This window comes from Chlorocebus sabaeus, chromosome 16 (genome assembly GCF_047675955.1).
Source record: "Chlorocebus sabaeus isolate Y175 chromosome 16, mChlSab1.0.hap1, whole genome shotgun sequence".
Classification (NCBI taxonomy): Eukaryota; Metazoa; Chordata; class Mammalia; order Primates; family Cercopithecidae; genus Chlorocebus; species Chlorocebus sabaeus.
Genome location: NC_132919.1, coordinates 75,933,639 through 75,946,949, shown reverse-complemented (window position 1 = coordinate 75,946,949; position 13,311 = coordinate 75,933,639). Strand labels below are relative to the sequence as shown.

Below are 13,311 nucleotides of genomic sequence, written 5' to 3'. Positions count from 1 at the left end.
TCCTTCCTTTTTTAAAAAAAGTTGACTGAGCGAGGTGGCTCATGCCTGTAATTTCAGCACTTTGGGAGGCAGAGGTGGGAGGATCACATGGAGCCAGGAGTTTGAGACCAGCCCGGTCAACATGGTGAAACCCCGTCTCTACTAAAAATACAAAAATTAGCCAGGCGTGGTGGTGTGTGCCTGTAATCCCAGCTACTCAGGAGGCTGAGGCACAAGAATTGCTTGAACCCAGGAGGCAGAGGTTGCGGTGAGCCGAGATCATGCCATTGCACTCCAGCCTGGGTGACAGAGCAAGACTCCATCTAAAAAAAAAAAAAAAAAGTTATCCCAGTAATACATAGAATTACATGTGTACGAAATATATAGTTATCCTCAAGGAAAACTGATAAAAAATGGAACTCATTCCTATGCCCAGTCCCACTCAGTTCACTGTCCAGAAAAAGAAATATTATCCACAAGTGACTACTAATTCTTTAATTAACTAGATAGCTTAATTGAATAGTTTACTTATAACTTGGGTTATCGCTGTAGAATATGAGTTAAAAGGTTTGGCAAGAGCCACCCAAACCTGGACTGGAAATCAGCTGAGAGGAGCCTCGTCTGCTGAGAGAGAGAGAAAGAAAGTACGGTTCAACTACGAGCCCAGGGAGAGGCAGGAAACCACTTTCTCCCCAGGACTCTCTGCTCCCGTCTTCCAGGGCGTGCTGGACAGGTGAGGGGAAACCCAAACGCGCCAACACCCTCCTTCATGAACAAGTAACAGCCGCCCAGGGCTTTGACTCATTTGTCAATAGATAGTTCCCTTCCTGACAGAGAAGGCAGCACCCTCACACTCACATGTAAGTGACGGAGAAATCAATTGACGATTAATTACAGTGGAAGTTACCAGGAATATAGAATTGTTCTATCAAAACTCAGTGGCTAAGGCGGTATTTTTCAGGTGTACCTCTGTTACGGAGATCAGACCTGCAGCTGAAATAAACCAGAGTGGTGGTGTTTCCTCAAAGAATATGTCTGTCCGATCTTGGGGGGCTTCCAGTTGCGGGGGGTAGCCTGGGAAGACTGGGTCAGAGCCTGGTGTCACCATCCTCCGACTAGGGCGTCATTGCTTCATCTGCGAAACAAGGATACTGACCTCTACAGAGGGCTCTGGTGAGATCCCTGGGTTCCTGGCCTGACACATCGTGGGGGCTCAACTGGAGGTTCTCCTTCTCCTGTCATCTGCTCACCAGCACCCCCCTCCGACTGCCCCCAAACCCACTCCTCAATTCTGGAGTTGAAAGGAACCTTACAAGGCTGGTTTCCTTTACAGATGAGTACTTTGGCAGACTTGAGTAATTGGTTAAAAGTCAGAGGTCTCAGTTTCTTTTTTAAGAGACAGGGTCAGCTGGACATGGTGGCTCACACTTGTAATCCAAACAATTCGGGAGGCTGAGGCGGGTGGATCATCTGTTCAAGACCAGCCTGGCCAACATGGTGAAACCCCATCTCTACTAAAATTATAAAAATTAGCCAGGCATGGTGGCTTGCATCTGTAGACCCAGCCACTGGGGAGATCTGAGGCAGGAGAATTGCTTGAACCCGGGAGACAGAAGTTGCAGTGAGCCAAGACTAAGCCACTGCACTCCAGCCTGGGTGACAGAGCGAGACTCTGTCTCAAACAAAAAAGAGACTGGGTCTTACTTTGTCACCCAGGCTGGAGTGCAATGGTGTGATCATAGCTCACTGCAGTCTCAACCTCCTGAGTTCAAGTGATCCCCCAACCTCAGCCTCTCAAGTAGCTGGAACTACAGGTGCGCACTACCACACCTGGCTAATTTTTACTTTTTTTTTTGCAGAGACAAGAGTCTCACTATGTTGCCCAGGCTGGTCTCAAACTCCTGGCCTTAAGTGATCCTCCCACTTCGGCCTTCTGAAGTGCTGGGATTACAGGCATGGGCCACTGTACCCACCCAGTGGTCTCATTTCTGAACAGGGAAGGGACAGAGGCCCACACAGGGAGTAGGGTTGGGGTAGAGTAAGAAGGGAAAGGAGAAGGGGAAGGTGACTGGGAATTCTCACCCATTCTCACTTCTGCTTTGCGGGTTAGAAACACTGAGTTGCCTCGTCCTCCTGTCTCTGAACTTCCTTCACAGCCCATTGGGACATTTGCATATGTCTCGTTGAAATTCCGGATCACAGCGTCACCACCTCCTCCCCGTGGCCCCCAGAGGGTGACCGGAGCATCACTAGGAGCCAAAGAATGGGGATGAGCAGTGCGGGGTAGTGTTGACCGCCCCAACTTTCCCATGGTGACTCACTCTTATTCAATAGACAGACCATTTTCCTAGAATGTTGCAACAGGGGTATTAGGGTTTTTCCAGAGCTTTCCACTCTCGATTACCCAACACTGAGCCCCTCGTGTGGAACTCGAGGTGATCCCCGCTGGCGATGGCTGGACATTTGCCTCTGGCCTTGGTGTCCCCTTCATCTTGAACTTTCTCAAGGGGCAGAGCCAGCCTCCCAAGATGGGTTCTGTGCACCCCAGCTGTGCCCACAGTAGGCTCTTGGACTGTTTTTCTTTCTTAATACATATTTGTTTAATAGATGGGATGACTGGAAATTACTTATCCCTGACGAAGAAACAGGAAGGCAAACAGTTTTACATTTCTTTTTACAAAAACTATCCTGAGTTTTACCCTGTTCGTCTTTCTTCACTTTAGATTGCTCTAACTCCTAAAAGTCTCAGTGGAGAGATTCTAAACTCTTTTGAGGGTGAGATCCAATCTCCTTCCTCCTTTCTCTCCCCAATCCCTGGTTCATAGTTACGTACTAAGTGCTTAATAGATCTTATTATATTGGATTATTTTAAAAGTCATTATTTTATACAAAAAAATTAGCTGGACGTAGTGGTGGGCGCCTGTAATCCCAGCTACCTGAGAGACTGAAGCAGGAGAATCACTTGAACCCAAGAGGCGGAGGTTACAGTGAGCCAAGATCGCATCATTACACTCCAGCCTGAGCGACAGAGTGAGACTCCATCTCAAAAAAGAAAAAAAAGTTGTTATTTTAAAAGTCAGCCCGTTATAGAGGCAGGCGTATTAGGTATTGTCAATGAAGCCTGGGCTGAGTTTAGGAATTCCGTACCTGTTAGGGTGAATTTGAGCTCATTGCCTTGCCAAAAAGCTCAGTAATGGCTCTGGCAAACTATGGCTTTGTGAGAACTGGTGGAGGGGATTATAATGGTCTTTATGCCAAGGGAAAGTCTACTGCTTGAGCAGAGCACACTGGCTGGTGCCTGTAGTTGCAGGTACTCAGGAGGCCGAGGCAGGAGGATCACTTGAGCCCAGGAGTTCAAGTCTGCAGTGAGTGAGCTACGATCAAGCCAATCCACTGTAGCCTGGGTGACAGAGCCAGACCCTGTCTTTCTCTCTCTCTCTTTCTCTCTGTCTCTCTCTCTCTTTTTTTAGGGGGTGGGGCAGGATGGGATCTGGCTTTGTCGCCCAGGCTGGGGTGCAGTGGCAGGATCTCGGCTCACTGCAATCTCCATCTCCCAATGGAGGTCTGGCCAGATGGGTTCTGCTTTGTTGCCCAGGCTGGAGTGCAGTGTCTTGATCTCGACTCACTGAAACCTCCATCAAGCGGTTCTCCTGCCTCAGCCTCTCTAGTAGCTGGGATTACAGGCGTGAGCCACCGTGTCCAACCTAAGACTCTGTGTCTTAAATTTTTTTTTAAGTCTATTGTTTGAATTCCAGGAAAGGAATTTCATTGTGGGATCACTCTTTATACAGGGTGAGGATCACTTGAGCCCTCCCTGTGAGGGCTTCAATATTCCCTGTGAGTTTACAATAGCTCAGGAAGAGATACTGGAAATTATCACATGGGTACCCCATACTTCAGGGGAGATTTCTCCAAAAAGAAATTCTGGCCAAAGAAAGCTATAGGTTCTAAGAAGGAAAATGGTAAGGTGGACCCAAAAAAATCCACAATTCAGACAATTCAATCACAAAAGATTTCTATGAGAAAGAGGCCAGGTGCGGTGGCTCATGCCTGTAATCCCAGCACTTTGGGAGGCCAAGGCGGGTGGATCACCTGCGGTCAGGAGTTCGTGACTAGCCTGACCAACATGGAGAAACCCCATCTTTACCAAAAATAGAAAAAATTAGCTGGATGTGGTGGTGCACGCCTGTAATCCCAGCTACTTAGGAGGCTGAGGCAGGAGAATTGCTTGAACCCAGGAGGCAGAGGTTGCAGCAAGCCGAGATCACGTCATTGCATTCTAGCCTGGGCAACAAGAGTGAAACCCCATCTCAAAAAACAAAACAAAAAAAAGAGAAAGGAAGTTGGTAGGGGTACAAAATAAAGCACTTATACCTTCTAGGGAGGTACCTTCATATCCTTCATATTTCAACAGGACAGAGAAGAGGGAAGGCGGGAGGAAGGACTCTCAACCACAAGTGAAGGCAAAAGAGCCCCTTGAGCCTGGAGGGAGGGGCTGGGGTACTATTAACCCTCAGCTCCCAGTAAAACCTCTTAGAAAACAAAAATGGCTTGGAAAGTTGTAGTCAGGGCTACAGGGACGAGCGAAGGACAGACCCAGTCCTTAGCTGAGAAGAAAGAATTGTGTCAGATGACAGAAGAGGAAAGAGAATAAAGACCACCATTATTGAGCGCCTACTGTGTCGTGGTGCACCCCCAACGCCTGTCCATCCTAAAGCTCTGTCAATCTCCCAGCACAGACCAGGGGCTGTTGCTTCCTTCCCACCAGGGAGCAACTCAGAAGCCAAGACCCTGCCACTGCTTGAAGCACCTCCCAGGGGAATGCAGATCCTCAGGTTCTACCTGCTCCCCTGTCAAACTCAGAGAGAAAGTAAGGTAAGGGTAGGAGGGATCCAAAATCCAGGATAGGAAGGGCGAGCTGGGAGACTCCACATCCACCTGAGAGTGGGCTGGGCAGCAGAGCGAGACCCTGTCTGGGTAGATGCCAGCCCCGAACCCTCGCCGGCTTTCACCCTTGGCCTGAGATGGGGAGAGGGACAGGAAGATGGCAAATAAGGCCCCTGCGGGCCAGAAACTAGACTGGGGAAACAAGAAACTCACGACTATGTTACTCACCCACAAAACACTGCAGTGAATCACTAAACAAATTCATATATTCTTGCCCTTAGTCAACAAATATCTATGGCATGTCTCTAGCGGCAAGTTATTGTGTTATGGGTATTAGGGATGCAATCTTAAATTAGGATGGGATCTTTCCTAAGGGATCTTAGTAGCTACAAGCAGGGAGATGACGGGACATAATTATTGTAGTGGAAAATATGCTTACCAGAGAAACACAGATTTAAAAAAATGCTACAGGGATTCAAGGGAGAAATAGGTCTTGAATAGTTAGAAAAAGGCTCACTATAGCATCTGAACGTATTTCAGGGAAGGAGCCAGACATGTTCATAACAGGTATATATAACAATGTTTATAAAGACAAAAAATGGAATCCAGTAATATGGGATCTGTTGAATAGGATACGTCCACATGATGCAACACCACCCAGTCAATAGAAATAGGTTATATAGTTTTACATACATTCAATCACATGTGAAGATAGTCATGAAATATGAGTAAGTGAAAAAAGCAGATAACAAAAGAGTATTTAGAGACTGATTGCATTTTTATGAATTTTTGGCATATGTAGTTCGAGATGCTTTTAGAAACTTCCAGAAATGGCAGTGCGCAGTGGTTCACTCCTAGCCCTCTGGGTGGCCGAGGCAGGTGGATCACCTGAGGTCAGGAGTTTGAGACCAACCTGGCCAACTTGGTGAAACCCCATCTCTACTAAAAATACCAAAATTGGGACGGGCCTGGGGGCTCACACCTGTAATCCCAGCACTTTGGGAGGCCAAGGTGGGCGGATCACCTGAGGTCAGGAATTGGAGATCAGCCTGGCCAACATGATGAAACCTCATCTCTACTAAAAATACAAAATTTAGCCGGGTGTGTGGCACATACCTATAGTCCCAGCTACTTGGGAGGCTGAGGCAGGAGAGAATGGTGGGAACCTGGGAGGCAGAGCTTGCAGTGAGCCGAGATCGCACCACTGCACTTCAGCCTGGGCAGCACAGCGAGACTCTATCTCAAAAAGAAAAAAAAAAAAGAAAGAAAGAAAATCGAATACAGCAATCAGGTGACCCAGACGTCCCAGGATTGGGGGGCCTTCGAGGAGGACAGAAAGGCAGGGAAAGAGGTCTGAGGCTCAGAGCCGTGGGAGCAGCTGATGGAAACCAGGATATTTACGGGAGAGAGAGAACCTATGATGAGGTTCACCAGCTAGTTGACGATCAAGTGACTGTCAGCTAGTCAGGGAGATGGCTTCCCTCACCCAGATTAAAGAACACAGGGAAAGAACTTTCCAGGAGGCACATTTCAACTCAGTACAGCGGCAGAAAAGAAAAACATCATTCACCAAGAGCCCTCCGAGTACACAATTCTCAGAGCGGCATCTTTTCCAGCCTCCAGAGAGCCTCTCTCCCGGGTGTTCCCTGCCTCATCACATAGACCAGGTGATGAAGAATCACTCTGAAGCCCCGGGGCCGTCCACTCAGAAACACCGGACTTCGGGAGGAACCACTAGGGACGCTGGATGGGACAACCCCAGGATCCCCCCTGGTTCATTGGAAGCACAGAGGAAATGGGAAGTGACCCAGCAACGTGGTGGCCCTCATCCTGCAGGTGCCGTGAGGAGGGGTGGACCCAGCACTGGCACACAGGACGGGGGGCCCCGTTGAACTCACGACAGCAGCCTGATGACAACACAGAGGAGGAAAGGGATCGAGGGAAGGCCAAGGGGGAGCAGAAAGGGAACTCGAAAGAGAGAAAGAGGGCCAGGTGCGGTAATCCCAGCACTTTGGGAGGCTGAGACGGGCGGAGTGCTTGAGCCCCACAAGTTCAAGACCAACCTTGGCAACATAGGGAAACCACATCTCTACAAAATAAAAATCATCAGCTGGGTGTGGTGGAACACACCTGTGGTCCCTCCGTGGGAGGCTGAGGCCAAGATGAGAGAGTCAAGATGAGGATCACTTGAGCCTGGCAGGTGGAGGTTGCAGTGAGCCAAGATCATGAAACTGCACTCCAGCCTGGGTGACAAAGCAAATCCCTGTTTCAAACAACAAAAACATTAGCCAGGCATGGTGTCAGGTGCCTGTAATCCCAGGTACTCAGGAGGCTGAGGCAGGAGAATGGCTTGAACCTGGGAGGTGGAGGTTGCAGTGAGCAGAGATCACGCACTACTGCACTCCAGCCTGGGCAACAGAGCGAGACTGTCTCAAAAACAAACAAACAAACAAAAACAGGCTGGGCGCAGTGGCTCACGCCTGTAATCCTGGCACTTTGGGAGGCCGAGGTGGGCGGATCACTTGAGGTTAGGAGTTCAAGACCAGCTTGGCCAACATGGTGAAACTCCGTCTCTACAAAAAAAAAAAAAAAATTAGCTGGGCATGGTGGCGTGCACCTGTAATCCCAGCTAGCTACTAAGGTGGCTGAGGCAGGAGAACCGCTTGAACCTGGGAGGCAGAGGTTGCAGTGAGCCGAGATGACACCACTGCACTCCAGCCTGGGCAACAGAGCAAGACTCAGTCTCAAAAACAAAACAAAACAAAACAAAACAGCCCCAAAACAAAAGACAAACAAACAAACAAACAAAAAAATGAAAAAAAAAAAAAAGAAAAGAGAGAGAGGAGCAAAGGGAAACACACAGGACAGGGAAAGTTATGAATAGATCAGGAAAACGGAGGCCAGAGAGACACAGCAAGGCCTGCAGGGGAGAGTCCGGGAGGCAGGAGCCGGCACGTGGTAGTGGAGGAAGGGAGCTGCCCAGTGTTTGCTGACAGAGAGCCATGGGGGTAAGAGGTAGGGGCAGGAGGCTCCACTGGGATGAGGCAGGGTTTGCCGCAGAGGCTGCTGCTTTGCCCAGAGTCACCTGCAGTGGGTTAGAACCCATGGGACACTCAGTCCACTTGCGAGTCATGCCTGAGCACCCCTGATGTGTCAGGGGCTGCCGGGAAAGCTTTAGAAAGTGAGGAGGCTGCGTCCTGGCCAGCCTGCCAGATTTGCCATCCAGCGTGGTGAACGCCCATGAGCTGTCAAAATGCACAGCACGGCCATCGCGAGGTGAGATATGGGTAGGGCCAACGTGGGAGTCAGGAAGGCCTGAGTACAAATCCCGACCTCACCGCTTCATGCTGTGTGACCTCAGGCAAGTTCCTGAACCTCTCTGAGCCTTAGTTTCCTTCTCTGTTGTGAGGATGTGAAACAGCAGTAGTACAAGCACTGGGCCATCCTCCCACCAAATGTGAGCACGGCCTTAACATTAAAGGGAGCAACCCCGGTCCTAAGTTCTCCCGGAGACCTGCAGAAGAGAAGCTGCACAGGTCAGGACGTCTTTGGGGAGGGACACAGTATTGTCCCCTAAGCAGGGTTCATTCACTACCTGTTCTTTTTTTTTTTTTTTTTTTTTGAGACAGAGTCTCGCTCTGTCACCCAGGCTGGAGTGCAGTGGCCGGATCTCAGCTCACTGCAAGCTCCGCCTCCCGGGTTCCCGCCATTCTCGTGCCTCAGCCTCCCGAGTAGCTGGGACTACAGATGCCCGCCACCTCGCCCGGCTTATTTTTTGTATTTTTAGTAGAAATGGGGTTTCACTGTGTTAGCCAGGATGGTCTCGATCTCCTGACCTCACAATCCACCTGCCTTGGCCTCCCAAAGTGCTGGGATTACAGGCGTGAGCCACCGCGCCGGGTCTATTTTTTTTTTTTTTTTGGAGACAGGTTCTCACTCTGTTGCCCAGGCTACAGTGCGGTGGCACGATCTCGGCTCACTGCAGCCTCTGCCTCCTGGGCTCAAGTGATCCTCCCACCTCAGCCTCCTGAGTAGCTGGGACCACAGGTACGCACCATTGCGCCCAGCTAATTTTTTAAAATATCTTTTTGTAGAGACGGGGTTTCACTGTGTTGCCCAGGCTGCTCTCTAACTCCTGAGCTCATGATCCACCTGCCTCGGCCTCCCAAAGGGCTGAGATTACAGGCACGAACCACCGCGTCTAGCCTCATTCACTCACTGTTCTAAAGGTGTTGGTTTTGAGCCTACTGATGAGACAGTAGACAAGTCACTAGCACCAATCCATGTAACTTGAGCCTAAATAGCCTGAAAGCGGCGCCCCCAGGGAACCGAGCCTTTGGGCTGTCTGCGTGCCTGCTGAGCGCTAACAAGGCGCCCCGGAGAAGGTGCACGGCTGGGGGCAGCCAGCAGGATCGGAGACATTGGCAGCTGTTGCCGGCTCTGCAGACAGTGGGGAATTCTTACAGTGTCCAGCACTGTGCACATGCCCACAAGTGGCTGGAAAACTCTGCAGGCTGTGGGCAGAGCTGGCAGAGGACAGATTTTGCTGGCCCCAAGAGGGTGAGGCGGGGCCCCCACCCCTGCTGAGTGCTCCAGGCCCCCCACCATCTAGGGCAGCCCTCCTTGGGGCTTGCCACTGTGGGGTGCAAATCCTCCTCTCTTAGGAGCCATCACTGGCCTGCGGCCTGAGCTGCTATCCCGGCCTCCACAAAGGAGGGGGCCAAGCCACCCCGTGAGTCACTGTGCCCACTTCCTGCCACTTGGAACCCGTGGCTGAGTCACCGGCCCCCCAAAGGGAAAGACTGGCCACAAGGCCGGAAAGCTGGAGCCCGATCGTGGCAGGAGTGGGGAGCTGGCGTTGCGGTCCCGCTACTCCCTTTTCCGTGAGCTACATACCTCCTGCGGAACCCAGAGTCCTCCGAGCAGCACCCACCCACCTATCGCCGGCAGGACTGGCTCTTTGCTGGTATTTTTTCCTCCAGCAATAATGATTGTATCATACCCTTAAAAACAAAACAAAACAAAAAACCCAACTTTTTATTTTGAAATCATTTCAGGCTTACAGAGAAGTTGCAAAAATACTACAAAGAATGTTCATATACCTTTCACCCAGATTCCCCAAATGTGAACATTTTACATTTGTATTAATTTTCTCTCTCTCCCTCTATCCCCGTTTCTCTCTCTCTCTCTCTTTTTTTTTGAGATGGAATCTCGCAGGCTGAAGTGCAGTAGTGTGATCAAGGCTCACTGCAGCCTCGACTTCCAAGGCTCAAGCGATCCTCCCGCCTCAGCCTCTTAATAGCTGGGACTACAGGTGTGAACCACCACAGCCAGCTAATTTTTGTGTGTGTGGAGAGGCAGAGTCTCACTATGCCACCCAGGTGTCTTAAAATTCTGGCCTCAAACAATCCTCCTGCCTCAACCTTCCAAAGTGTTGGGATCACAGGCGCGAGCCATGGTACCCTCTCCCCATTTTTCCTAAGACATTTCAGCATAAGTCAGAGGCATGATGCCTCTTTACCTTGAAATACTTCCATATGTGTTTGTTTGTTTGTTTATTTATTTATTTTTTGAGACACGGTCTGGCCCTGTTGCTCAGGCTAGCGTGCGGTGGTGCTATCACAGCTCACTGCAGCTTTGATCTCCCAGGCTCAAGCAATCCTCTCACCTCAGCCTCCTCAGCAGCTGGGACTACAGGCTTATGCCACCATGCCCAGCTAATTTTTTTTTTTTTTTTTTTTTTTTGAGACAGAGTCTTGCTCTGTCACCAGGCTGGAGTGCAGTGGTGCGATCTCAGCTCACTGCAACTTTACCTTCCGGGTTCAAGTGATTCTCCTGCCTCAGCCTGCTAGGTAGCTGAGATTACAGTGTCTACCATCACACCGGCTAATTTTTGTATTTTTAGTAGAGACAGGGTTTCACCATGTTGGCCAGGTGGGTCTTGAACTCCTGACCTCAGGTGATCCACTCATCTCAGCCTACCAAAGTGCTGGGATTACAGGTGTGAACCACCGCACCTGGCCTTAGTGTGCATTTCCTAAAAACAGGCATTTTCTTACAGAATCACAGTACAGTGATCAGCCTCAGGAAAGGCACATTGCATTGGACACTTTTTATGCACCATCTAAGGTGCTCCTTGCTTTACCTGCCTCTAGGGCCAGCCCTGGGGGGGTTCCAGGCTGTACCTGGCCACCTGTGGTGTCCCTGCTGCTGCTGAGCCTGAAACGCTGAGGAGACGCTGGGCACAGTGAGGCTTGGGGTGTGAAGGCACTGTGGAGGCACCTTTGACTAATGGAGATGAGAACTATGGATACATTCTCCCTTCCTCCTGGCATTTATCCTCAGATCCAGGTTATTCTGTCTCTTGGAAGATATCCCGGGAGACAACAGCCAGTCACATTAGATATTCAGGGGCAGGGCTGTCACACAGGGTCCCACACTCAGTGCTTGGGCGTTTAATGCTCTGCAGTCACCTTGAAAAAAAAATTTTTTTTTTTTTGAGACAGAGTCTCTCTCTGTCACCCAGGCTGGAATGCAGTGGTGTGATCTCGGCTCACTGCAACCTCTGCCTTCTTCGTTCACGCCATTCTGCTGCCTCAGCCTCCCGAGTAGCTGGGACTACAGGCGCCCACCACCACACCCGGCTAACTTTTTTTTTTCTTTTTTTTAGTATTTTTAGTAGAGACGGGGTTCCACTGTGTTAGCTAGGATAGTCTTGATCTCCTGACCTTGTGATCCGCCTGCCTCAGCCTCCCAAAGTGCTGGGATTATAGGTGTGAGCTATTGCACCCAGCCTAATTTTTGTATTTTTATTAGAGATGGGATTTCACCATGTTGGTCAGGCTGGTCTCGAACTCCTGACCTCGTGATCCACTTACCTCGGCCTCCCAAAGTGCTGGGATTACAGGCGTGAGCCACCACGCCCAGCCATGAAATTCTTAATTTTATCTTGAAAAATTTGAAATTGGCCGAGCACGGTGGCTCACACCTGTAATCCCAGCACTTTGGGAGGCTGAGGCAGGTAGATCACTTGAGGTCGGAAGTTCAAGACCAGCCTGGCCAACATGGTGAAACCCTGTCTCTAGTAAAAATACAAAAATTAGCTGGGCATGGTGGTGGGCACCTGTAATCCCAGCTACTTGGAGGTTGAGGCAGGAGGATCACTTGAAACTGGGAGGTTGCAGTGAGCCAAGATTGGGCCACTGCATTCCAGCCTGGGTGACAGAGTGAGACTCCATCTCAAAAATAAAAAAAGAGAAAGAAAAATATGGCTAGGTGTGGTGGCTCATGCCTGTAATCCCAGCGCTTTGGGAGGCCAAGGTGGGCGGATCGCCTGAGGTCAAGAGTTCAAGGCCAGCCTGGCTAACATGGTGAAACCCCCTTTCTACTAAAAATACAGAAACTAGACAGGCATGGTGGCAGGTACCTGTAATCCTAGCTACTTGGGAGGCTGAGGCAGGAGAATCGCTTGAACCTGGGAAGCAGAGGTTGCAGTGAGTTGAAATCATGCCATTGTACTCCAGGCTGGGTGACAGAGCAAGACTCTAACTCAAAAAAAGAAAAAAAAAAAAGAAAAGAAAAATTTGAAATTGAATTTCATATTGAAACTTGTGATTTGTAAGTCGAGCCTGATGGGACAATGGAGCCAGCACAATGGGCTTGGAGCCTCGGCTTTCACATGGCCCAGTGTCCTGCCATCCAGGGGCAGGTTCTCAGATGATGGCTTCCTGTATCCCCCACCCAGAAAACCTGCCACCCTTTTCCACTGTTGGGGTCTGGGCCGAGGTGGAGGGAGAGTCATACCCCATGCACCTCTGAGGGTCTGCACTCATTGTGGGTTCCCACAAGCACAAGCCGAGGTCGTTATTATACCCATTTTCCTGCCAAGGTCCAGGTTTGCTGGACCAAAGAAGGCCCAGTCAGTGTTTCTGCTTTGGACAGAAGCTTGCCCCTTGCCCGGCAGCCTGACTGCCCCTGCTGCCCTTGCTTCTGTCCTTGTGTACTGCACTGAGACGGCAAATTCCTACGTATCCTGCTCTCTGGGGGCACAGGGCCCTGTGGGATGTGGAAGCACAGCCTCTACCTGTCTGAGCCAACTGAATAATCATGACAGCGGTACTTTCCGTGTTTCTGAAGCCACTCACCATGCAAAACCCCCAGCACTTTGTAGGCATCACTTCCAGTGGGTCCTGTTACCCTGCCACCCATTTCACAGACGATATAACCAAGTCTCAGAGAGATTAACCCACCCAAGGTCAGCCACTAATTACTAGAACTGGATTCAAATCCAGTTCTTCTTGCTCCAACGCCAAAGCTCTAACTTGGACACTATTAACTTGGTTGTTAATTGGGTAGCTTCTTTGATCATCTGGAAACAGTAATGGATCTACGTCTTTGAACCACATGAGGACTGTGGACACAGGAAAAGGTGCTGGACATGGACTT

At 50.1% G+C, this 13,311-nt stretch overlaps 1 long non-coding RNA gene across 1 annotated transcript; it reads right to left on the bottom strand.

Moving 5' to 3' along the window:
- Positions 1–507: 507 nt before the first annotated feature.
- LOC103243657 (uncharacterized) lies at positions 508–2,220 on the bottom strand. Its single transcript, XR_005238726.2, has 3 exons — positions 2,062–2,220; positions 947–1,114; positions 508–603 (listed from the first exon to the last, which is right to left on the bottom strand). It is a non-coding gene; the product is annotated as an uncharacterized lncRNA (long non-coding RNA).
- Positions 2,221–13,311: the final 11,091 nt, after the last annotated feature.